Source organism: Schistocerca americana, chromosome 5 (genome assembly GCF_021461395.2).
Source record: "Schistocerca americana isolate TAMUIC-IGC-003095 chromosome 5, iqSchAmer2.1, whole genome shotgun sequence".
NCBI classification, from domain to species: domain Eukaryota; kingdom Metazoa; phylum Arthropoda; class Insecta; order Orthoptera; family Acrididae; genus Schistocerca; species Schistocerca americana.
This window is the reverse complement of record NC_060123.1, coordinates 105,708,033-105,716,729: the sequence shown is the minus strand read 5'-3', so window position 1 is coordinate 105,716,729 and position 8,697 is coordinate 105,708,033. Positions and strand designations below refer to the sequence as shown.

At 41.6% G+C, this 8,697-nt stretch overlaps 1 non-coding gene across 1 annotated transcript; it reads left to right on the top strand.

Annotated features, from left to right (window-relative positions):
* The first annotated feature begins 853 nt into the window (after positions 1-853).
* Positions 854-928, top strand: Trnat-ugu. Its single transcript has one exon. It is a non-coding gene; the product is annotated as a tRNA-Thr (tRNA).
* Positions 929-8,697: the final 7,769 nt, after the last annotated feature.

Genomic DNA, 8,697 nt, shown 5'->3' with positions numbered 1-8,697 from the left:
TCCTCATACTTCCGGTGCATACCGATTATGACCCCATGTGCTTTTACAAGGTCTCGGCCTACCTCCCCGCCAAATGGAAGATCCGCGCTCCACATCGTCCCCTATCACGTTGAAACGGTGCCTCACTTGCATTCAGTTTCTTGTTCGTAATTCGAGGGTTACAGTTCCCTCTCTCCTTCCAACCGTATTAGCATTTTCCCAGATCCTAATATGTTCGATTCGTTTACACTTTCCGCTATTTCTCCAGCTACTTCTACTAACTAGATTTATCTGCGCACAGCTATTCATGAGAAATCTCAGACAATTAGTAATGGCGTCATGACACTCATTTCGATTTTCCCAGTCGATTGTTAATGTCTTTCCAGGTAAGACGTAAGGGAACATCCTTACTACGCCGTTTGTTAGCTGTCCTGGCTTTTACGTCTCCTGTGTGCATTCTGTGCCAGGCAAATGAATTCTGGGCCCTCTCTCGATCCAAGTATTGGCCTCTATAACTTGGCGAATTGCATTGTGAGTACATCGTATGGGTATCCTGCTTACATGGCAGACGCTCTATCCATCTGAGCCACCGTGGGCACAGAGGATTGCGCGTCTGCAGGGACTTATCCCTTGCACGCTCCCCGTGAGATCCACATTCCCAACATGTCCACACCACTACATTCGTAGTGCGCCTAATAGATGTTTGCTCATCATACTGATTACTCGTGGCAGATTAATATACCAAGTCCCGTACGAGTTCGGGCATAGCGTGTGCGTTCGCACAAGAAGGTCAATGGCCGGGAAGCCATATTTTAACTAAATATGACGGAAGAGCGTGCAAGGGATAAGTCCCTGCAGACGCGCTATCCTCTGTGCCCACGGTGGCTCAGATGGATAGAGCGTCTGCCATGTAAGCAGGAGATCCCGGGTTCGAGTCCCGGTCGGGGCACACATTTTCAACATGTACCCAATAAAGTACATCAACGACTGTTTGCAGCTAGGGTGTCCATTTCATTATCATTTCACTCTGTAGTTTTCATACAAGTCTACAAGAAGTTCCTGTTATTATTCGTTCTTTACTTTCAGCAAACTTCCGAACCACCCCAGCTGAATCATGAAACTCTGAACCACGTCGTTCTTACACCACCTCCGTATATATGTAGTGAAGAGGAGGATGACAGCGTACGAACAGTTGAACGCATAAATTTGTCCAAAGTCTCCCCTACTTCTTGAAAGCTGCCATTTGCGTTCTAGTCTTCTGTGGCCTATACACCACCTTAAACAAAGATAAAATGTAGCTAGATTCCTGCCGCATTTCTACATCTACGTCTAGACTCCGCAAGCCACCTAGAGGGGTGGCGGAAGGTATTTTTGGTACCATTCCCTGATCCCCACCCGCTTCCATGTTCCATTCAAAATACCGCATAAGATTCAAATGGCTCTGAGCGCTATGGGACTTACCATCTGAGGTCATCAGTCCCCTAGAACTTAGTACTACTTAAACCTAACTAACGTAAGGACATCACACACATCCATGCCCGAGGCAGGATTCGAACCTGCGACCGTAGCGGTCGCGCGGTTCCAGACTGTAGCGCCCAGAACCGCTCGGCCACTCTGGCCGGCAGCCGCATAAGAGTAACGACTACCGGTGAAGCTCAGTATGACATCGAACTTCTCCGATTGTCATGTCGAGTTCATTTCGTGGGAATTACATGACAGGAAGTAGTGTGTTGCAGTTTTCTTTATTTGAACGTAGTCTCTCAAAATTTGAACAGTAAACCTCTCTCCGTAATGAACAACTCCTCTCTTATAGTCTCTGCTAATGGAGTTTGTTGAGCATCTCTTCAATGCTTTTCTCCCGAGTAAAGGAGCCCGTGACGAAACGTTTTCTTCTTCGCTGTATACTGACTAATTTTTCCATCGTGGATGGTCTACGTAGCTCATTTAGTGATTTGAAAGACATTGAGTGTTGCACTGAAGAAATTATTGTTTCTGTATTCAGTGGGGTGATTTCATTACAGTATTAATGACAGTCCATAAAAAAAGCTTCCGTCTATATGTGTACGCCACGTAGAGCTTTGGAGACCGCGTGGTGGGTGAACAAATTTGATGTACTTGTTAAATTTTGGAAGTAGATTACGAAAATACCAATCATAAGTGATAATGCCACAGTCTTTGCTTAGCAAAGGCTGACAAGAAGTCAACGCGTCTTCACTGCTCCTGGAAAACACTTTCTCGAAGCCTGAAGCCATTACGTTTCACTGAAATTTATTGATTACGCATCCTTCCAGCACTGTCTGTAATTTCACTCCCAAGTAATCAGGGTAAGAAACCGACGAACATCAGCGAATAATGGATCAACAGTTCTTGTACGATTACCCCGCTGGAGCGGAACAACAGTTCCTTCTGATTCTTCCAACGATTTTCAGACTAGTAACACCAGCCCCTGCTACTCCAGAGTCATTCGCCCACATGGGTACCGACGGAAGAAGCATTTATATTTTCGTTTTCCACTTTCAATCGCCCCAAATTGATAACTGCCGATTTTTTTACGAGTTTGCATCATTTCAGCAGGACTGATCAGCGGTGACGTGAGCAACGTTGAATTTCTAAATATTTATTTATTCTGTTTTACAATGAAGTTAATGTCTACGAATAGCCGAGCACATGCTCGTAGATGGATAGCAGCAGTGCGTGAATCAGACAGCTGTCAGACTCCACACGCAACACGTCTACCGAGAGGTTTTAGCCAACATGCATGTTTCCAGCCACACGTCAGTCAAGCTGATCATCGTTTTTCAACTGCTCTGTGCTGGCTCAGTTTAGTCCTGTTTTGCTGCCGTTCGCGAGGTTCCTACGTCAGTACCATCAGGATCGAAGTCACAAAATCAGCAGCTTCCAATCCTGCCTGTTTATTCCTCAATCATAAAGCAGTAGTAATAATTTAGCTTCCCTTTCCTTGTGGAGTGAAAATTAATTACAGATGGCGCTAAGGCGAAACACGGTATTGTGCAGAATTTGTTATAAAGAAAGACATAATAAATTTATTTGGAGTTCCTTACCTATAAAACTGCTGTAGAAGTTCTGATCGCCCATGGCTGTCTAGCTTTACTTCACTTAATTTTAATACCGAAGTCATTCATTCTGCCGTAATTAGTTCCTGGAACTGTTCAATTTCTAGAAAATAACAATTAACTCTTTATAAATTACTTCAACGGAGTTCACATTTTTAACAGAAACTGGCCAATGTCACAAATTTTACTTGTGTTCCATTGCGCAATGTGGTTCACATATTGGTCTTTGCATAGAGACTATTGTCGCCGTGTCTCGGTAGAAGTGTTTTGTCTTTAAAGCAAGTGCAGTCGCAGACATGAAAGAACTGGTGTAACATTGTCTTATACCGATGATGGAAAACAGTGCATACCAACGGATTTTCTCAGTCATGCACTAGTGTGGATTCAGTACTATGCAAAACAGACGATTCAGTCGTCTTCCTCGATTACCAATAAGCTCTTACAGAAACTCTGTCTGGCGCCTAATGGTTGGTACAGCTACAACAGAAGTCGATCACTTGCGAGAATGCTGGAGGAACCATATAAATCATCAGAAATTTCCTAACATTAACGAATATTAGCGATGGATGAGGTAACTGAACTTGCTGAAATGTTGGAAGTGGTATTGTACTTCAATTACTTCACATTTAATGGACATATTTGCCGAAACAAGAATCGACTGGTGATAGGGAAAGCGAGTACAGTACGCTGTTTAAATCTGTTAGGAAGTTTCATATCAGTGCACACTTCGCTAGAGAGTGAAAATCGCGTTCTGGAATTGTGAAAATGGGTGGAAAATATATGGGGCTTTTGAAATCAAAAAAGGAGTTTGGCTAAAAGATAAAATATTACCACTCTTGTTGCACAAGACAATGGACGAAGCACTGGACGCAACAACCGACGCAGAAGAGGAAATTTACAGGGGAGTGAAAACGAATGTACTGACCTTTACATCACTGGAACTCTAGATGACCTCAAAATACAGGCGAGAAAACTACTTCATAAACCAAAGGAAACCTTAACAGAGGTGAATGACGAAAAACCAAACATCACGGTAGTCTATCTTCGGTAGTGCTGCGATGTAGATACGTGACTGCGAACAGCAATGAGGCGCAGTTACTACTGTTTGTGTTTACTGTTCCTTTAACAACGTTGCGTCTTTCTTAATGGCACGTCAGGGAGTACAGCTACCGTAAAGTAAGAGTGAGATTCACTTGTTGTCCAAATTTCGCCTCTCCCAAGGCGGTCGGTGTCGAAAGATTCCTGCACAACGAAGCGAAGATACCACCGACCGACAACATAGGAATCCATCTTTCCATAATGAGTACAGCTATTTAAAACTGGTTGACGACGAGGAATGTGACAAACTTATACGATATGTCCACCGTGGACTACGATTCTGTAACTCTCATGGCAACGTAGGTTCAAATGGCTCTGAGCACTATGGGGCTTAACTTCTGAAGTCATCAGTCCCCTAGAACTTAGAACTGCTTAAACCTAACTAACCTAAGGACATCACACACATCCATTTGTATGCCCGAGGCAGGATTCGAACCTGCGACCGTAGCGATCGTGCGGTTCCACACTGTAGCGCCTAGAACCGCTCAGCCATCCCGGCCGGCGGCAACGTAGGACCCGTTACAGTGGACCATTCTGGTCTTGGTGTCGGAACTAGCAGAGTTTTCGAACTAATGTTGGTACTCCTTGCGGACGCTGCTTTCGAGGTCCTGTGACCCCTTTACACAGTCATCGAACTCTTTGCCGTAAAGTGGGCACAGTTCTTGAAATATCCACGGTGCTGGGCAAGTACGCATCGAGCTTCGAAGCCACATACCCTCCTACTAACAGATCGGAGTTGTTGGACCATCATTTTGCACAATTTTCAGAAAGGAACTTACACTAGTTGCAACAAAGGAAGTCATCTATGGTCAGAATGCAATCGACGACGTGTGGCGCAACTTCCTCTTACCAACGTGCCACCCTTCACCGCTACGACTATCCTGCCCGTGACGTAAGCAGCGACACTCATCATGATTAATCAACTAATCTACTGACATTATTTGTATGAAGCTATTTTACTGCCAGCATTTCACTTCGCTGAACCAAGATTGAATATTTTGTATGCCTACTGTGGAAAGAACAGGAAATAAAGGTTGCACCCATTGCTACTCAAGAGCTAAGAAAATTGTATATCATTGTTTATTTGCACAGGGAATTTTACCAATTTATTGCACAAGGCCATAGAACTCGGTGCTCAAGAGACTGAGTAAATTTCAGAGGGACTGATTTCATTATAGGTATTACATACTGGTTTTCCAGATTATGTTGTTTAATTTTTCATTGGATTACAGTACAACGAATTAAGCATACCAGTTCTTCAGGAGCACAACACACAGTAGATTTGAATAACACAAAGACATATTTTTTAAAGAAAGTTACACTTAGCGACAGCTCAGAGATTCGTTCGCTTTGTGAATTCTTTGATATTGAAGTAGTCAGATAAATATTTTCTGTGGTCTCCATCACTCTGTATCCATAACAGTAGTTAGATTCTTTGGCGCAACGCAGTTTACTAACTTGTTTTAAGTTTTTCCACAGTTCATTGGCATTCTTATGCTCCGCCTTGTTTTTCTTCATTGAGTATTGAAATCTTTTCTTTGGATTTGCACTCTGTACGTAATTTACGATGCTGCGTAAAGCTATTAAGGTTTCGAAGGGTAATCTCGCAAATAAAGATACCTAAATAGACGATTTTCCTATTATTGACTACTATGTTTGGAATGACAGTGACCACTCTGCGGCGCAGCAGTAGCAAAGCATCGCAGAAAACCTGAGTTCCGCGTCTCCAAATAATGAACAAATTCCTGACACTAAAATTTCACCCACTAAGTTGACTAGTAATCAGACGGTAAATTCCAGTATTCTGCGGACGCCGCTGATCTGCACATGGCTGATGCGCACAATTGAAAACTTAATTGTTAACGAATGAGGTCACTGATTTACCTACTTTTCACAAAATAAATCACGTTGCCAATAGTATGTCAGAGGAAGCAATAGTGCACAGTACACAGTGCTTAAAAGTCCATCAGATTTTATTAACGGTAATGGTGAGGATAATGCAACAAACGAGACGTCCATGGTTGTAGACGATGTCTCTACACAACAAAATACAACACAAATGACACCCGACGCATCAGTTGAAAAGAATGCGGAAGCAACGCTTCAAACTCTCATGCAAATGATGGTTCACCTGTATACTCGGTTCAATGAACGGTTTAATAGAAACGATGAACAATTTTCCATCATACGAGAAATACAAGTTGACACCACCACTCAGTTCAATGAACGATTTAATAAAAACGATGAACAATTTTACACCATACGTGACGAGCTTAAATAGTACACAGAAACGACAGTAACACTTTCAAGCAGGTAGACACAGACATTAAGGCCAGTGAAAAACGTCTTTGCCATAAATTTGAAGCGATAGCCAGGCAGTGCGCAGATAGTACCAAACCTTTGAGAGTTGACGTTAATGCTTTAAGATGGCAGAGTAGTGAAACCCATAACAAGCTTACTGATGAAATCCAATCAGCTAACGAAAGAATAGATCAACAAGACACTCGATTACATACACGTTTTAAAGTTCACACTGAGACCTCAGAAAAGCGATACGAACGTCTCTCCGTAAACACACTGACGAAAACAATTAGTTTTTACAGTCATTAGCAGTACAAAGACAGGAAGTAGAACAGCAGTTGCTCACAAGTCTTACAACCCATGTTGACGCTAGTATACATTCCGTTAAAGACGAGGTTAATAGAGTAAAACAATCACAGAATCAAATACAGGCAGACGTATCTGATTTCCAAACCACTGTTGACACACGAATGTAGAAAGTTGAAGAAAAGTGCACAGATAACATAGAGTCGTTAAACTTCTGTCTTGAACAATTAGAGCTTGTGCAGGCCCCTGGCAGAATTAGAGCACAATTAAAAAAGATGAGAAAAAACAACACGTAAACTACAAAAGCAAGTCAAGTCGATGCTTTATATCCAAACAATTCCACAAACATTCTTGCACTCATGGAAAGATTAGAAACACTTAAAAATCGAACCGAAAATAAATCAGACGACACAGCTCCCATTCCGTTCACTGAATCTCAAGAATGTCGGTACATACAGCAAACATTAATCCAGCTTGGTGCACATAACAGTTCGCTACGTAGGAAAATTAACAGTTTACATCAGGAAGTGGACTATCAGAAAATTTTCCCCGCGTAATCAGTTTCAAATTAATGTACAACAGCCCCAGTCACCTACTTTTCAGCCTCACAGCAGACTACAAAGAGTACCTGACTTTGATACAAGTCAGTCATCTCACAATCAGTTATTTTACACCGCCGAACCCTCTCAAAATCTACAACGCGAAGGATTCGACTACGAACATCTCCTGTCTCTAAAGAAATTTAAGGTATTTAGAAATAACCGTACAGATCTGCACCCGCTAGATTGGGTGCTGCAATTTTCATTTTCGCTGCCACCAAACTGGCCAGTGACACACAAGCTATAATTTATCTATAGCTTTTCAGAGGGAGAACCTCGGATGCGTGTGAGACTCACTGAGTCGAAGAGTTTCAAAAAGCCTTTCTATCTCCGTATCGGTCGGAAACCACTCAGAAAGGCAATAAAAACCAACTAATTAATATACCCAATTTTGGACACTCCAATTTTCCAATTAACACTCAGTTTTTCGAATATATAAGTCAACAAAACCAGTACCTGATTTCGCTGGCTCTTTACTATTTGCTTTGTTTGACTATTACTCGCGTAACAACTAATATATGCGATAAAATATGTTGCTACGAAAAGAGCCCCGAAATATCTTTTAGTGATGCTGTGCTATGACTTTCTTTGGATCATTAATTTTCAACAAAACAAAATATATTTTGTTCTTATTATACTGGATCCGGCTTTCTATTAAAGGAACATTTTTTCGTTACTGTAACTCGCCATACAGTTCAACATATCTTCCTTACATTATAGTTATTGAAAAGGTTTATGAAAATTACTTCGTTATCAATACTGATGTTATAGTACGCAATGATTGTTCAACATCAAAATTTTGCAGTGGATTTTTGTTAACAGTAAAACACCAATAAGTACCACGACTAACACGAGAACATGAGACTATTATCTGAGAAAAAGATGTTTTTACTATAAGGTTTGCCAGACCAGAACTACGCACAGCAAGATTTCTTTTATGTTATGAAGGTAAATTATCTTTTTGCACTGTTAGTAATATATTATCAGCAGCCCGCGTCAACCTGTAAAACACATCATAAAATCTGCTGCTCTGCTCTGCAATTCCGACAGCTGAATGAAATAATTTTAGTTCACTATTACCTGGCTGCTTCTTTGCGGTATGATTGATTTCATTTAATGCAGTTTGAATGCACCGCGGCAGCGGCTCGTTCGTTCGTAGCGCAGCTCTGCACCACGAATAATATTTAAATAACTGAAAATGTCTTAAAGGGATGGGATAAAATACCAGGCAAGTTTATTACAAATCATAATGCAAGGTTTCACTAAGTAACTCTGTTCAAAACATTTCAACGGATCAAGTTATTACACACCTTTCCCAAGCTATGTCTTATGGCGTCCCT